Source organism: Ostrea edulis, chromosome 6, assembly GCF_947568905.1.
Source record: "Ostrea edulis chromosome 6, xbOstEdul1.1, whole genome shotgun sequence".
Taxonomy (NCBI): domain Eukaryota; kingdom Metazoa; phylum Mollusca; class Bivalvia; order Ostreida; family Ostreidae; genus Ostrea; species Ostrea edulis.
Window position 1 is genome coordinate 41,621,929 of NC_079169.1, and position 19,155 is coordinate 41,641,083.

A 19,155-nucleotide genomic window follows, 5' to 3' on the forward strand; every position below is an offset into this window, starting at 1 on the left:
TTCGAACTCCTTTGGTGTGAACTGTGGTCCATTGTCACTCACAAGCGTTGCCGGAAGTCCGTTTCTTGAGAAAAGTGTTCTCAGAATGTAAATAATGAGCGCTGATGTGGTAGTACTCATTTTGATCATCTCTGGCCACTTAGAATGTGCATCCACCATTATCAGGAACATAGCTCCCAGGATAGGTCCAGCAAAATTTATATGCACCCTATCCCAGGGTTTAGTTGGCCATTCCCATGCATTCAACAGTGCTCCTTTTCGTGTATTCAGATTCTGATGGCATCCATGACACTTCTTGGCCACATTCTCAATGTCCCAATCGATTCCTGGCCACCAACAATAACTTCTGGCCAGAGTTTTCATCTTAACGACACCAAGATGTCCTTCATGTATTTGAGATAATACTTGCTCTCTGGGTTTGGTAGGTATTATCACTCTCACACCCCACATCACACAACCATGATGTATTGACAGTTTATTTAGACGTAGATATAATGGTGCTAAGTTCCCCCTTTATCTGTCGAGGTCCAATCACTCTTCACACATCACATGACACGTCCTAGAATTGCCTCATTCCGAGTTTCCTGTTGGATACTTTTACTGAACACCGGTAAACACTCAATCTGCGTAAAGTGAAATGCGTCAACGAAGTAAATGGTTAAGTCAGACTCTGTACTTTTCAAAGGTCATCTCGACATTGAATCTGCATCAGCGTGTTTGGAGGTTTTCCTATATTCAATGTCATAGGTGTACGCAGACAAAAACAGTGAATAACGTTGCCATCTTGATAAAGCCGTGACTGGTACACCTTTCTGCGGATTGAAAATATGAATCAATGGCTGGTGATCTGTAATCAGTTTAGATTTTCTTCCAACTAGGTAAGAGTGAAACTTCTTGATTCCCCAGATAATTCCATGGGCTTCTTTATCAATTTGGGAGCAGTTTTTCTCTGCTGGCGCAAGATTACGAGAGGCCAATGCGATTGGCTTCTCAGTTCCATCTGGTAACTCATGCGAAATAACTGCACGAAGTCCATATGGTGATGCATCACAAGCTAATGAAATGGGTAGACATGGACTGTAATATGTCAACACCACATCTGAAGCAACCAAGTCATTGACCTTGTTGAAAGACTCCTCAGAGGCTTCAGTACATTCCCATCGATAATCCTTCTGCAACAACTTGTATAAGGGTTCAAGTATAGTTGCCAAATCAGGTAGGAATTTTCCATGATAATTCACCAATCCTAGAAAAGATCTAAGCTGTGACACGTTTGAGGGCGACGGTGCCTTAACAATAGCGTCGATCGTCTCTGGTGTCTTGTGTAGACCATGTCTATCAATGATGTGTCCACAGAATGGGATGTTTTCTTTAAAGAATTCACACTTCTTTAAGTTCGCACGCAACCCGTATTCACTAAGTTTTGTAGATGCTCTTCATTAGATTTTCCTGTGATCAGGATACATTGCGTTCCAGGAACCCCCTACAGAATCTGCTCAATCGTTCATTGTCAGATTGCTGGTGCTGATGAATTTCCGAAAGCTATCCGGTTATAGCGATATAACCCACGGTGCGTGTTGAAGGTCAATAGTTCTTTGCATTCTTCGTCCATTGGAAGTTGTAGGTATACCAGCTTCAAGTCCATCTTAGAGAAATATCATCCTCCATTCATATTGTCGTCAATTTTTGGTAGTGGGTGTTGGTCAACATTCAGTACTGGGTTCAATGTCACTTTGAAATCGCGGCAGATTCTTACACTTCCGTTTTTCTTCAATACGGGTACGATTGGGGTTGCCCACTCACTTTGTTGAATTTTCGTAAAAGTTCCTTCTGTTTCTAACCTATCGAGTTCTTCCTCAACTTTCGCTCGTAATGAAAATGGTACAGTCCTAGTTTTGATGTACTTTGGTTTGTTTTCTTTGAGCGACAAATTTGCTGTGATACCCTTTACAGTTCGAACATCATCATTGAACACATACTTGTATTTGTCCAGAATTTTTTTGATGTTCGTCACCTTAAAAGAGTGCATGGCGTGTGTCTTTTTAATCACTTCATTCCAGTGGAATTTTTTTTAGCCAATCTCTGCCAAGAAAAGCTGGTCCTCCTTTTTGAATCACGTACAATGGTAATGTAAACGAGCTATAACTGTGTTGGGATGCCAACACAAATGTCTCCGAACACCTCCCCATGTCAGAAATGCTTTTTCATGCCAGATATGCACTCAGGATTCTCCAAAAATCCTAGAAACTAAATTTGATTGAAATCCGACGGACTTGTTTTTTGGCCGTCATTTTCTTCAATGGCGGCCATTTTGAAACATTTCAAAAATTCATTGGAAGGAAATACTGATGCTAGAAATGAACTGTGGAACCTCAATTTACCCCAGAACCCAAATGTTGTACAGATTTTAACACTTTCAAATATTTCGGTATATAGCGGCCATTTTGAAAATGGCGGCTCAAAAAAAAATTTGATGGTGGAAATGGACTCGGGGTCACCAAATTACCCCAAAAATAGAATTTGGTTGAAATCTGACAACCTTGAATTTTGACGTTTTTTGGCCGCCATCTTGAAACGGCGGCCATTTTGAAAATTTGAAAAGATGATTGCACCCCTCCTAGTGACCCCCTATCAGGTCACAAAGTTTGAAGTGGATCTGTCGAAGCACTTTCACAAAATCGGTCGGACAAATTTCTCACTAAAGAAGAGGAATAATAAGAATAAGAAAAAGAAAACTAGAAACTTGTTGCCATGGCAACAAGAAGGTCTTCCGTTCCTTTCGTGTCCAGTAGATAACCTTAAATTCTTCATTTGTTATCAAGTGGGAAAAAAATATTCGAGTAATCTGGGGGATTGAACCCGGGTCGCCCGCATGAAAATCCACTACACTAACCATTAGACTAGTGAGGACCTCGCTTCAAAATGAAAATTACAAATATCTAAAGTTTGGTTTGATCAATTTAAAAACAAATATCATATTCAGCATTCTATAAAGAGTCTCTATTTATCTTACCTTTATCAAAGAAAAACATGAAAAAACAAAAACGTTGAAAAAATCCATTTTTTAAATTCCCTTCCGGTAGCGACCGGAAGTGATGACGACGTACGAAATAGTGATTCTGCAAATTTATAAGTCATGTTCTATCATCTCTAATAAGTCTCCAGTTCAAATCTTTAGCCGTTCCTGAGATCACTCGCGGACAAAGTTCCATTTGAAAATCAGGAAATTGTCCATAACTTGAAACCGAAATGGAATTTTCCCTATTTTTTTGGTGATAAACAAAGTTCATAATAAAGCGCATTTTTCCTGAAAGTTTCACTGAAAACCACTGTATAGTTTTCGAGAAAACTCATGCACAAAATTTGGTCAAAAAAAATAAATAATAATAATAACTAGAAACTCATTACTAGTAATGAGTAGGTCTTCCGTCTGTTCACTTCCGGTAAAGAGTTTTCTGATCCTACAAAAACCATTCAAATATATCAGAGAATGTACTTTAACAATAAATGAGAAGTGTATTATCGAATTTTTTTACTCATTTCTTGTAACTTCCGGTGACGACCGGAAGTACTATTCAGATGTGTTTTCCTATGAATGACAGCATACATGCCAACTTTTAAAAATCCCCATGGGGGATATTGCGCGCGACGACCTTTTTTCAAAGCTCAAAATTCACGACATTTTAGCATGAAAATAAATATTTGTCCTTTCAAATAAAATATCAATCAAATCATTGTTAATGTATCATATATTAACACAACATCAAATGTGTTTGACCATTAACTATATAAAAAAAACTTTGAAAGATATACATTAATATTTTATTAAAATCATCTATTCAGCAAAAAATCTTCTCCAACAAGTCACATACATAATATCAAATAATATTTAAGGTTGCATCCTTTTACACCATACAATAAACATTGGCCGGTCTATATATCAAAATTTAAATTAAAGCACATGCATTTAGGTACGACTGCAAAGGCGATCTTGCTTGTCTGTAAACATGGGCTTGCAGAGACTGGTGGAATAATCTGCATTGCAACCAAAAAAGGAGTCATCTACCCTGGTATGAAGTTTGCGAACAAAACCTTTGCACCCATGACATCTGAAATAATTACCAGGAAAAAAAACCACATCAAAATATTCCGTTTTACTTATAAATTAAGGCTACTTGCTAAATAAAAAATTCAGTACAGACTTGTGTGAATTACGCATCACAAAGTATATTTAATGAATACTACACTATATAGACTATATAATACATCGCTATAGACGGATAGATTTGGATAGCTTATATTATTATAGTTGGAAAAAATATATACTTGACGTACCTTATTGCAAATTTTGGATGCTGTCAGCGAGAGGCGGAATGTCCGATTGTTTTGGTGGTGACACTAGCATCGTTGTCATTCACGTTGGTGTAAAGGTTAGGTCAATTTGAAATCCGTCTTCCCGATTAATTACTATCAAAACATGCTTCGTACTGTCCAATAAACACCCCGACACAGTCAGACCAACCCGACACCATGCGACACAGGTAAACAGCAATGGCTGACTATTGTCCCGATTTCTGATTGGCCAGTTCAGAAATGACGCGGGATTTCCAATTCTGGTCACGAGATTTCACGATTATCCCGCTTTCAAACTCGTTTTCAATCGTGAAATTGGAAATTTTGGTCGGAAAAAATTTCAAATCGGGATTTTAGGTTAATTTTGCTTTCCCGATCGGGAAAGCGGGACCGGAGGGTAAAATCGGGAAGATCCCGCCTAAATCGGGAAAGTTGGCATGTATGTGACAGTGACTCTTTACTGTCTATATTCCCTGAAAATTTCACGTCTTTATCTGAAGAGTTCTCAACAAAAAGAAGTAGACTAAAGAAAGAAAAAGTAGTAGGTAACTACCGACCGGAAGTCAATTTTGAAAAACGAAATTGTCAAAACTCTAGAAGTTGATACTATTCTTAAGACATGTGAAAATCATATCAAACACTTCAAATATAAGCGAGATTTGTGGGGACAAAGAGACGAAAAGTAAAAAAGTATTTTATCAAGAAACCGGAAGTAGTCGTTTTGACTACCGACGGGGTCAATATTCTTTTGACATTTTGAAAGAGATTTAATAAACTAGTATAAGTTTCAATTTAAAAGAAAAAGTTTGAAATTTACGATTATTTCAATCACTTCCGGTGACGACAGGAAGTGACGGTCGACATGCTCAACACCCTATTGCATGCTTACTAATAGAGATTGATCATCCCTGAATATTTGATGAACCTATCTTTTACCCTTTCCAAGAAAAATGCTGGACAAAATCTCGTTTGAGAAACAGAAAATCAGTCATATTTTCCTACCGGAAGGGAATTTTGTAAAAACAAAAAGAACCGCAGGAAAGTCATTTCATTAGACATTATTCCTGAAAATTTCAAGAAAATCTATCCAGCCATCTCTGAGAAATCACTCGAAGAAATCGGAAAATCGTCATTTTTTTCAAGTACTTCCGGTATACAGCGGAAGTGACGGACGAAGAAATTGAAAGTATGTGTACAATGACCTATGCTAGTTGATCAACCCTACAAGTTTCAAGCGTCTATATATTTTCGTTATTGAGAAACTGAAAAAACAAAGTTTGAATTTGTCCACCCCCTATCTCACGACCGGAAGTGAATTTTCGAAAAATATTTGACGTTACTTTAGACATTTATAGTGTCTACAATATATGTTAAATACAAGTCAAACACTTGTTTTGTAAACAAGATTTAAGGCATTGAAAAAGGAGAATTTGAAATGTTTTTCCTTAATTACCGGAAGTCGACGTTTCCACTTCCGGTGGGGTCAACGGTTTTCAATACTCCAAAAGATACATGATAAAATGGTATAGGTTTCGATTCAACAACTACAACTTTAATTTTTCGATTCTTCTTATCACTTCCAGTGACGACCGGAAGTGACGGCCGACATTTTTAACCCCCAACTGCACGCCTACAAACTGAGATCTATCAACTCTGAAAATTTGGTGACTCTATCTTTTACCGTTTCTGAGAAAAACGATGGACAAAATCTCTTCTTAAAAAAAGGAAATTGGACATATCTAACGACCGGAAGTGAATTTTGAAAAAATGAAAAACATGCCTGGGGGTATTTTCATTCTCTATCATCCCTGAAAATTTCAAGAAAATCCATCTAGCCATCTCTGATAAATCGTGTCGACAAAAAAAGGGGAAAATAATAATAATGATAATAATAATAACGAGCTATAACTGTGTTGGGATGCCAACACAAATGTCTCCGAACACCTCCTCATGTCAGAAATGCTTTTTGATGTCAGATATGCACTAAGGATTCTTAAAAAACCCTAAAAACTAAATTTGGTTGAAATCCGACGGACTTGATTTTTGGCCGCCATTTCCTTCAATGGCAGCCATTTTGAAACATTTGAAAATTGATTGGAAGGAAATACTGATGCTAGAAATGAATTGTGGACCCTCCATTTACCCCAGAACCCAAATGTTGTACAGATTTTAACACTTTCAAATATTTCGGTATATGGCGGCCATTTTGAAAATGGCGGCTCAAAAAAAAAAAATTGATGGTGGAAATGGACTTGGGGTCACTAAATTACCCTAGAAATAGAAGTTGGTTGAAATCCGACAACCTTGAGTTTTTGACGTTTTTTGGCCGCCATCTTGAAACGGCGGCCATTTTGAAAATTTGAAAAGTTGAATGCACCCCTCCTAGTGACCCCCTATCAGCTCACAAAGTTTGAAATGGATCTGTCGAAGCACTTTCACAAAATCGGTCGGACAAATTTCTCACTAAAGAAGAGGAATAATAAGAATAAGAAGAAAATAATAATAAGAAGAATAACGAGCTATAACTGTGTTGGGATGCCAACACAAATGTCTCCGAACACCTCCCCATGTCAGAAATGGTTTTTGATGCCAGATATGCACTAAGGATCCTCAAAGAACTCTAGAAACTAAATTTGGTTGAAATCCGACGGACTTGATTTTTGGCCGCCATTTTCTTCCATGGCGGCAATTTGAAAGATTTGAAAATTGATTGGAAGGAAATAATGATGCTAGAAATGAATCGTGGACCCTCAATTTACCCCAGAACCCAAATGTTATACAGATTTTAACACTTTCAAATATTTCGGTATATGGCGGCCATTTTGAAAATGGCGGCTCAAAAAACATTTTTGATGGTGGAAATGGACTTGGGCTCACCAAATTACCCTAGAAATCGAATTTGGTTGAAATCCGACAACCTTGAGTTTTTGACGTTTTTTGGCCGCCATCTTGAAACGGCGGCCATTTTGAAAATTTGAAAAGTTGAATGCACCCCTCCTAGTGACCCCCTATCAGCTCACAAAGTTTGAAATGGATCTGTCGAAGCACTTTCACAAAATCGGTCGGACAAATTTCTCACTAAAGAAGAGGAATAATAAGAATAAGAAGAAAAATAATAATAAGAAGAACTAGATGCGATCTCGTTGCGAGCAACGAGTGGGTCTTCCGTCCAATTTTAGATGTGATGAGATAAGAATTTGACTGAGATTTTCATTCATAAATAATGATACAAATATATTGTCTAGACGTACAATTTAGCTTCGGTAATGTTTTACAAATATTGATCATTTAAGTGCTATAAATTAAAGAATCTCTGCCGCTCTCGGCCACTAATTAAAGGGGTCAGCCTTTTTTTCGACAAAAAAGTTAATAATGTTATTTACTGCGATACAAATTCGAGACTGATCAGGCGAGTCATGTCGCCCAGAGGCCTATTTTTTTTTTTATATCATTCTAGATACATCTCGCAAAACTGAACAAATTTTGTTGTACATGTCCTATTAAAATTGTCTTGAGAAAAAAGTTATTGATTGCGACATATATCAGACTGTTAAGGCGAGTCATAAGGCCCGTGGGCCTTTTTCTTGATATCGTTTGAAAAATCTTGAAAAATGAACAACTTTTGTTCTACATGTCTTATCAAAAGTTTTTCGAGAAAAAAGTTATTGATTGTGACACTAATCAAACTGTAGGCGAGCCAAGAGGCCCGTTAGCCTTTTTCATGATGTTGTTTGAAACATCTTGCAAAACTGAACAACTTTTGCTCTAGATGTCTCATTAAAAGTTTCTTGACTAAAATGTTATAGATTGCAACAATAACCCAACTGTTCAGGTGAGCCATAAGACTCACAGGCCTTATTCTTAACATCGTTAGTTAACGCTTGCGAATCTGAGCAACTTTTGTTCTACAAGTCTTATCAAAAGTTTCTCGAGAAAAAAGTTATTAATGTTATTAACTGTGATACAAATTCGACTGTTCAGGCGAGCAATGACGCCCGTAGGCCTATTTTTTTTATATCATTAGATAGATCTTGCAAAACTGAACAACTTTTATTCTACATGTTTTATCAGAGTTTCGTGAGGAAAAAGTTAATCATTGTAACAGAAACTCAATAGTTCAGGCGATCCATGAGGCCCATGGGCCCATTTCTTGATACGGCACGAAAGATTTCAATAAACTGTACAACTTTTGTTATATATGTCTAAACAAAATATTTACGAGTATAACGTTATGCGACATTTATCACTGTTAAGGCGAGTCATAAGGCCCGTGGACCTTTTTCTTGATATCGTTTGAAAGATCTTGCAAAACTGAACAACTTTTGTTCTACATGTCTTATCAAAAGATTCTCGAGAAAAAAGTTAGTAATTGTGACACTGATGAAACTGTTCAGGCGAGCCATGAGGCCCGTTGGCCTTTTTCATGATGTTGTTCGAAACATCTTGCAAAACTGAAATACTTTTGTTCAAGATGTCTTATTAAAAGTTTCTTGACAAAAATGTTATAGATTGCAACAATAACCCAACTGTTCAGGTGAGCCATGAGACCCGCAGGCCTATTTATTAACATCGTTAGTTAACCCTTGCGAAACTGAACAACTTTTGTTCAACATGTCTTCTCAAAAGTTTCTCGAGAAAAACGTTATTAATGTTATTAATTGTGATACAAATTCGACTGTTCAGGCGAGCCATGACGCCCTGAGGTCTATTTTTTGATATCATTAGATAGATCTTGCAAACTTGAACAACTTTTATTCTACATGTCTTATCAAAAGTTTCGTGAGAAAAAAGTTAATCATTGTAACAGAAACTCAATGGTTCAGGCGAGCCATGAGGCCTATGGGCCCATTTCTTGATATGACACGAAAGATCTCAATAAACTGTACAACTTTTGTTATATATGTCTAAGCAAAATATTTACGAGTAAAAAGTTATGATTTAAAACGTGGAGAAAAATGAGACACTTTTTAAAACTCCATTTTCGACCCCTACCGAGCTTCCATACTAGGCACTTCCTGAAATTTTTAAAACCCAGGTGCACAACTACAACATGTCGTCTAACATCACTGAAAATTTCAACACTCTAGCTTTTATCGTTTTTGAGTTTTTGTCTGGACAAAATGGTCATCTGAAAATCGATAAAAGGGGGATAACTTCCAACCGGAAGTGATTTTTCAAAAATTGAAACGGCGGTACAAACTTCAATTGGCAACGCATCAATCCTGAATATTTGAAGCAAATTGATCCAGCCATCTCCGAGAAATCTTCTGCACAAAAATCAGAAAGGAGAAAAAAAAAAGAATAATAATAATAATAATAAGAAAAGTGAAAAATCAACAATAGAATAATAGAAGGGTCTTCCGCTGAAGACGGAAGACCCTAATAACGAGCTATAACTGTGTTGGGATGCCAACACAAATGTCTCCGAACACCTCCCCATGTCAGAAATGGTTTTTGATGCCAGATATGCACTAAGGATCCTCAAAGAACTTTAGAAACTAAATTTGGTTGAAATCCGACGGACTTGATTTTTGGACGCCATTTTCTTCCATGACGGCCATTTTGAAAGATTTGAAAATTGATTGGAAGGAAATACTGATGCTAGAAATGAATTGTGGACCCTCCATTTACCCCAGAACCCAAATATTGTAGAGATTTTAACACTTTGAAATATTTTGGTATATAACGGCCATTTTGAAAATGGCGGCTCAAAAACATTTTTGATGGTGGAAATGGACTCGGGGTGACCATATTACCCTAGAAATCGAATTTGGTTGAAATCTGACAACCTTGAGTTTTTGACGTTTTTTGGCCGCCATCTTGAAACAGCGGCCATTTTGAAAATTTGAAAACTTGAATGCACCCCTCCTAGTGACCCCCTATCAGCTCAAAAAGTTTGAAATCGATCTCTCGAAGCACTTTCACAAAATCGGTCGGACAAATTTCTCACTAAAGAAGAGGAAAAATAAGAAGAAAAGAATAATAAGAATAACTAGACACTCATTACTAGTAATGAGTAGGTCATCCATTAGAACACTTCCGGTAAAGAGCTTTCTATTCCTACGAAAACCATTTAAATGTATCAGAAAATGTGCCTTAACAGTGAATGAGAAATGTATTATCGAATTTTTTACTCCTTTCTCGTAACTTCCGGTGACGACCGGAAGTACTATTCAGATGCGTTGTCCTATAAATGACAGCGACTCCTTACTGTCTATATTCCCTGAAAATTTCACGTCTCTATCTGAAAGAGTTCTCAACAAAAAGAAGTAGACTAAAGAAAGAAAAAGTAGTAGGTTACTACCGACCGGAAGTCCAATTTTGAAAAACAAAATTATCAGAACTTTAGAAGTTGATACTTTTATTAAGACATGTGAAAATCATATGAAAGACTTCAAATATAAGCGAGATTCATGGGGACAAAGAGACGAAAAGTAAAAAGGTATTTTATCAAGAAACCGGAAGTAGTCGTTTTGTCTACCGACATACTCAATATTCTTTTGACACTTTGAAAGAGAGTTAATAAACTAGTATAGGTTTCAATTTAAAAGAAAAAGATTGAAATTTGCGATTCCTTCCATCACTTCCGGTGACGACAGGAAGTGACGGTTGACATGTTCAACCCACTACTGCACGCCTACAAACGGAGATTGATCATCCATGAATGTTTGATGAACCTATATTTTACCTTTTCCAAGAAAAATGCTGGACAAAATTCCTTTTGAGAAACAGAAAATCGGCCATATTTTCCGACCGGAAGAGAATTTTGTAAAAACAAAAATAGTTATAGGAAGGTCCTTTCATAAGACATTATTCCTGAAAATTTCAGCCATCTCTGAGAAATCACTCGAAGAAATCGGAAAATCGACATTTTTTCAAATACTTCCGGTGGAGACCGGAAGTGACGCACAAAAAAATTGAATGTATGTGTACAATGGACTAATGTCAGTTGATCAACTCTACAAGTTTCAAGCGTCTATCTATATTCATTATTGATAAACTGAAAAAACAAGATTTGAATATGTCCACCCCATATCTCACGACCGGAAGTGAATTTTTTCAAAAATATTTAAATTTACTTTAGACATTTATAGTGTCTATAACATATGTAAAATTCAAATCATTAACTTGTTTTATGAACAAGATTTATGGCACTGAAAAATGAGAAAATGAATAGTCTTTCTTTCATATAACCGGAAGTTGTAGATTCAACTTCCGGTGGGGTCAATAGTTTTTGAGAATTAGAACGAGACCTAATAAACCGATATAGGTTTCAATTTGAAAGAAAAAAGTTTGAAATATATGATTTATTAATCACTTCCGGTGACGACCGGAAGTGACCACCGACATTTTTACCCCCCTACTGCACCCCTACAAAGTGAGATCTATTAACTCTGAAATTTTGGTGACTCTATCTTTTACCGTTTCTGAGAAAAACGATTGACAACGAAAACAGCTCATAAGCCGTATTTGCCGACCGGAAGTGAATTTTACAAAAATAGTTGACGTTACTCTAGACATTTATAGTGACTATGATATATGTAAAACTCAACTCATTAACTAGTTTCATGACCGAGATTTATGGCACTGAAAAATGAGAGAATGAATAGTCTTTCTTTGATATAACCGGAAGTTGGAGATTCAACTTCCGGTGGGGTCAACATTTTTTGAGAATTAGAACGAGATATAGTAAACCAAAGTAGGTTTCAATTTGAAAGAAAAAAGTTTGAAATTGATGATTTATTTGATCACTCCCGGTGACGACCGGAAGTGACGACGACAAAAAATATTACGTGCATGCACCATAGAGAAAATAGATCTATCATCCCTGAAAGTTTCATTCGATTATCTTTAGTGGTTTTCAAGTTTACCCAATGACAAAGTTTCTTTCAAAAACCGGTAAATCGGACGTATCTGACGAACGGAAGTGAATTTTGAAAAAATGAAAAAAATGCCTCGAGGTACCATCGTTCCCTATAACCTGTGAAAGTTTCAGGAAAATCCATCCAACGGTCTCGGAGACGAAAGGGGAAAAAAAAAAATAATAATAACTAGACACTCATTACTAGTAATGAGTAGGTCTTCCGTTAGACCACTTCCGGTTAAGAGCTTTCTGTTCCTACAAAAACCATTTAAATGTATCAGAAAATGTGCCTTAACAATGAATGAGAAATGTATTATCGAAATTTTTACTCCTTTCTCGTAACTTCCGGTGAAGACCGGAAGTACTATTCAGATGCGTTTTCCTATAAATGAGAGCGACTCTTTACTGTTGATATTCCCTGAGAATTTCACGTCTCTATCTGAAAGAATTCTCAACAAAAAGAAGTAGACTAAAGAAAGAAAAAGTAGTAGGTTACTATCGACCGGAAGTCAATTTTGAAAAACAAAATTATCAAAACTTTAGAAGTTGATACTTTTATTAAGACATGTGAAAATGATATGAAAGACTTCAAATATACGCGAGATTTATGGTGACAAAGAGACGAAAAGTAAAAAGGTATTTTATCAAGAAACCGGAAGTAGTCGTTTTGACTACCGACAGAGTCAATATTCTTTTGACACTTTGAAAGAGACTTAATAAACTAGTATAGGTTTCAATTTAAAGGAAAAAGTTTGAAATTTGCGATTCTTTCCCTCACTTCCGGTGACGACAGGAAGTGAGGGTCGACATATTCAACCCCCTACTGCACTCTTACAAACGGAGATTGATCATCCCTGAATATTTGATGAACCTATATTTTACCTTTTCGAAGTAAAATGCTGGACAAAATTCCTTTTGAAAAACAGAAAATCGGCCATATATTCCGACCGGAAGTGAATTTTGTAAAAACAAAAATAATTATAGCAAGGTCATTTCATCAGACATTATTCCTGAAAATATCAAGAAAATATATCCAGACTCGAAGAAATCGGAAAATCGACATTTTTTCAAATACTTCCAGTAGAGACCGGAAGTGACGGATGAAAAAATTGAATGTATGTGTACATTGGACTAATGTTAGTTGATCAACTCTACAAGTTTCAAGCGTCTATCTATATTCATTATTGAGAAAGTGAAAAGACAAGGTTTGAATATGTCCACCCCATATCTCACGACCGGAAATGAATTTTACAAAAATATTTAAATATACTCTAGACATTTATAGTATCTATAACATATATAAAATTCAAATCATTAACTTGTTTCATGACCGAGATTTATGGCACTGAAAAATGAGAGAATGAATAGTCTTTCTTTGATATAACCGGAAGTTGGAAACTCAACTTCCGGTGGGGTCAACATTTTTTGAGAATTAGAACGAGACCTAATAAACCGATATAGGTTTCAATTTGAAAAAAAAAAGTTTGAAATTTATGATTTATTAATCACTTCCGGTGACGACCGGAAGTGACGGCCGACATTCTTACCCCCCTAATGCACCCCTACAAAGTGAGATCTATGAACTCTGAAATTTTGGTGACTCTATCTTTTACCGTTTCTGAGAAAAACGATTGACAACGAAAACAGCTCATAAGCCGTATTTGCCGACCGGAAGTGAATTCTACAAAAATAGTTGACGTTACTCTAGACATTTATAGTGACTATAATATATGTAAAACTCAACTCATTAACTAGTTTCATGACCAAGATTTATGGCACTGAAAAATGAGAGAATGAATAGTCTTTCTTTGATATAACCGGAAGTTGGAGATTCAACTTCCGGTGGGGTCAACATTTTTTGAGAATTAAAACGAGATATAGTAAACCAAAGTAGGTTTCAATTTGAAAGAAAAAAGTTTGAAATTGATGATTTATTTGATCACTTCCGGTGACGACCGGAAGTGACGGCGACAAAAAATATTACGTGCATGTACCATAGAGAAAATAGATCTATCATCCCTGAAAGTTTCATTCGATTATCTTTAGTGGTTTTCAAGTTTACCACCGGACAAAGTTTCTTTCAAAAACCGGAAAATCGGACGTATCTGACGAACTGAAGTGAATTTTGAAAAAATGAAAAAAATGCCTCGAGGTACCATCGTTGTCTATAACCTGTGAAAGTTTCAGGAAAATCCATCCAACGGTCTCGGAGACGAAAGTGAAATAATAATAATAATAATAATAATAATAACTAGACACTCATTACTAGTAATGAGTAGGTCTTCCGTTAGACCACTTCCGGTAAAGAGCTTTCTGTTCCTATGAAAACCATTTAAATGTATCAGAAAATGTGCCTTAAGAATGAATGAGAAATGTATTATCGACTTTTTTACTCCTTTCTCGTAACTTCCGGTGACGACCGGAAGTACTATTCAGATGCGTTGTCCTATAAATGACAGCGACTCCTTACTGTCTATATTCCCTGAAAATTTCACGTCTCTATCTGAAAGAGTTCTCAAAAAAAGAAGTAAACCTAAGAAAGAAAAAGTAGTAGGTTACTACCGACCGGAAGTCAATTTTGAAAAACAAAATTATTAAAACTTTAGAAGTTGATACTTTTATTAAGACATGTGAAAATCATATGAAAGACTTCAAATATAAGCGAGATTTATGGGGACAAAGAGACGAAAAGTAAAAATGTATTTTATCAAGAAACCGGAAGTAGTTGTTTTGACTACCAACGGAATCAATATTCTTTTGACACTTTCAAAGAGACTTAATAAACTAGTATAGGTTTCAATTTACAAGAAAAAGTTTGAAATTTGCGATTCTTTCAATCACTTCCGGTGACGACAGGAAGTGACGGTCGACATGTTCAACCCTCTACTGCACGACTGCAAACGGAGATTTATAATTCCTGAATAATTGATGAACCTATATTTTACCTTTTCCAAGAAAAATGCTGGACAAAATTCCTTTTGAGAAACAGAAAATCGCCCATATTTTCCGACCGGAAGAGAATTTTGTAAAAACAAAAATAGTTATAGGAAGGTCCTTTCATAAGACATTATTCCTGAAAATTTCAAGAAAATCTATCCACCATCTCTAAGAAATCACTCGAAGAAATCGGAAAATCGACATTTTTCAAATACTTCCGGTATAGACCGGAAGTGACGGAGGAAAAAATTGAATGTATGTGTACAATGGACTAATGTTAGTTGATCAACTCTACAAGTTTCAAGCGTCTATCTATATTCATTATTGAGAAACTGAAAAAACAAGGTTTGAATATGTCCACCCCATATCTCACGACCGGAAGTGAATTTTACAAAAATATTTAAATTTACACTAGACATTTATAATGTCTATAACATATGTAAAATTCAAATCATTAACTTGTTTTATGACCGAGATTTATGGCACTGAAAAATGAGAAAATGAATAGTTTTTCCTTCATATAACCGGAAGTTGGAAATTCAACTTCCGGTGGGGTCAATAGTTTTTGAGAATTAGAACGAGACCTAATAAAACGATATAGGTTTCAATTTTAAAGAAAAAAGTTTGAAATTTATGATTTATTAATCACTTCCGGTGACGACCGGAAGTGACGACCGACATTTTGACCTTCCTATTGCACCCCTACAAAGTGAGATCTATTAACTCTGAAATTTTGGTGACTCTATCTTTTACCGTTTCTGAGAAAAACGATTGACAACGAAAACAGCTCATAAGCCGTATTTGCCGACCGGAAGTGAATTTTACAAAAATATTTGACGTTACTCTAGACATTTATAGTGACTATAATATCTGTAAAACTCAACTCATTAACTAGTTTCATGACCGAGATTTATGGCACTGAAAAATGAAAGAATGAATAGTCTTTCTTTGATATAACCGGAAGTTGGAGATTCAACTTTCGGTGGGGTCAACATTTTTTGAGAATTAGAACGAGATATAGTAAACCAAAGTAGGTTTCAATTTGAAAGAAAAAAGTTTGAAATTGATGATTTATTTGATCACTTCCGGTGACGACCGGAAGTGACGGCGACAAAAAATATTACGTGCATGCACCATAGAGAAAATAGATCTATCATCCCTGAAAGTTTCATTCGATTATCTTTAGTGGTTTTCAAGTTTACCCCCGGACAAAGTTTCTTTCAAAAACCGGAAAATCGGACGTATCTGACGAACGGAAGTGAATTTTGAAAAAATGAAAAAAATGCCTCGAGGTACCATCGTTCCCTATAACCTGTGAAAGTTTCAGGAAAATCCATCCAACGGTCTCGGAGACGAAATAAAGGGTCAAATCTGAGCATGTTTCGAGATGTCGAAAAGGATGGTCTACATTGATTTTCGATAAGTCTTAAGACGTCAAAAGCTTCTCGCGGCGGAAAGAAAAGAAGACAAATAATAATAATAATAATAACTAGACACGATCTCGTTGCGAGCAACGAGTAGATCTTCCGTCCGATTTGTTGATGCACTTGGAGTTAAAAAAAAAAAAGACAAATGAGTCCCAATTTAGTTTCCGACTTTAAGACACTTTAGATATAATCAATTTTTCATATCATAAGCTTCTGAAGCAAAGTTGCGGTGAAATTCGTTTGAAATTCGACTCTCCAGGCGAGCCATAAGGCCCGCGGGCCTATTTCTTGATGTCATTTGTTAGCCCTCTATAGACTCAACAACTTTAGTTCTATATGTCTTTACAAAATATTTACCTGTAAAAAGTTATTGAGATCGACCGATATCGATAAAAAATCGACTCTACAGGCGACCCATTAGGACCATAGGCCTATTTCTTGATATCAATCGATAGATCTCGATAAACTGAACAACTTTTGTTCAATATGTCCTTACAAAATATTTACCAGTTACAAGTTTTGGAAATCGACTGATATCGACAAAAATCGACTCTACAGGCGAGCCATGAGGCCCACAGACCCATTTTTTGATATTGATCGATAGGTTATGACACATTGAACAACTTTTGTTCAATAATGTTTTTCAAAAAATATGTCGTTTTAAAGATATGAGGCGTCAAATATTTACGATTTTGGCCCTTAAAATCTCTAATTACGTAACATATGACCTACTTTTTGATTTGATAAGATCAAGCTCGTTGAGATGAACATTTCCGCTTCTACAACTTATTATAAAATATTAATAGTTTCTGAGATATTCTCAAAAACATTTGGACCCTTCTGAACCCCTAATTTAAAGGGCCAGCCCGTTTTGCTTGATATCGTAAGAAAGGCCTTGTCATTTGAAACATTTTTTGCTCAACAAGTATTTAGAAATTCTTTACCGTTCTCGAGTTATCTCTACAAGAAATATTTAGGGGCCAAACTGTAGCTCCCTAACGGGGCCACATAGGGAAAAAACGAACTGTACATATTGTTTAGATTATCATTCTGAACAACTTTTGTTCAATAATGCTTTTCAAAATATTTGTCGTTTTCAAGATATGAGGCGTCAATTATTTATGATTTTGGCCCTTAAAATCCCTTATTACGTAACATATGACCTACTTTTTGATTTGATAAGAACAAGCTCGTTTAGATGAACATTTCCGCTTCAATGACTTATTACAAAATATTAATAGTTTCTGAGATATTCTCATAAACCTTTGGACCCTTCTGGGCCCCTAATTTAAAGGGTCAGCCCCTTTTGCTTGATATCGTAAGAAAGGTCATGACATTTCAAACATTTTTTGTTCAACAAGTATTTAGAAATTCTTTACCGTTCTCGAGTTATTTCTAGAAGTAATTTTTAGGGGCCAAACTGTAGCTCCCTAACGGGGCCACATAGGGTAAAAACGAAATATGCATATTGTTCAGATCATCATTCTGAACAACTTTTGTTCTTTATTGCTTTTCAAAATATTTGTCGTTTTCGAGATACAAGGGGTAAAAAATTTATGGTTTTGGCCCTTAAAATCCTTTATTACGTAACATATGACCTATATTTTTATATGAATAGATTTGGATTGTTGAGATGAACATTTTTTGTTCTTTGACTTATACCAAAATATTAACGATTTTTGAGATATTTGATCTAGACTTTGAGCCCTTCTAGATCCCTAATTTAAGGGGCTAGCCCCTAAATCTTGATATTTTCGAAAAAATCTCGTAAATGTGCACAACTTTTGTTCTATATGTCTTAACAAAATATTTGCAAGAAAAAAGATATTGGAGATCAAAGGTCAAAAATCGCCGAAATCGGCGAACAATTTTGGCATCCATTTTTTCAAGTCCAGGCGAGCGTTTAGGCAAATCGCCTCCGGTAAAATCGAATCCCCCACAAATCTTCTAAAATGTTTACTCTATCTTGTGTAGAAATTTCAAGACTCTAGCTTCAAAACTAACGGAGGAGATGTGTGGACAACAAGGCCCTTCAAAAAGTCACTAAAAGAGAGATAACTCCTGACCGGAAGTGACGTCAAGCACGAAATTTCGCAAGCAAAGTCTCGTCACCAAAAGACATCTTTCCTGAAAATTTCGTGAAAATCGATCGAGAAATGGCTGAGAAAAACGCGTGTACTACCAAGGAAAATAATAATAATAATGAAGAAGAAGAACGCGAACAATAATAGTAAGGTCTTCCGCAGGAGACGGAAGACCTTAATAATAATAAACAGTAGAATCACTAGAAGGTCTTCCGTTGAAGACGGAAGACCTTAATAACTAATTCTAATTGTAACGGGGACCGTTACAGATGTTCCCCAAATCTCCCCCAATTAAAAAGTGATGTCCTTGTGAATCTATAGGAAAAAATCATTTTATTTTAGCCTTTAATTACATGTAGTACATTCAATATGCTCATTTCAGTACCAAGACATGAAAGAAAGCGTTGCACGTGCATACACGCGCACGCGTGTATGATTCCGAATTTTTGTTGATGTTGTTCAACAGGCATTTGTATCATATACCCACAGT

The 19,155-nt window shown here is 36.0% G+C and overlaps 1 protein-coding gene and 1 long non-coding RNA gene across 2 annotated transcripts in view; both read right to left on the bottom strand.

Moving 5' to 3' along the window:
• LOC125683150 (mucin-5AC-like) overlaps positions 1–19,155 on the bottom strand; it is a 99,879-nt gene that overhangs the window by 28,905 nt on the left and 51,819 nt on the right. The window lies entirely within an intron of this gene.
• LOC130046784 (uncharacterized) lies at positions 3,809–4,753 on the bottom strand. Its single transcript, XR_008795788.1, has 2 exons — positions 4,336–4,753; positions 3,809–4,109 (listed from the first exon to the last, which is right to left on the bottom strand). It is a non-coding gene; the product is annotated as an uncharacterized LOC130046784 (long non-coding RNA).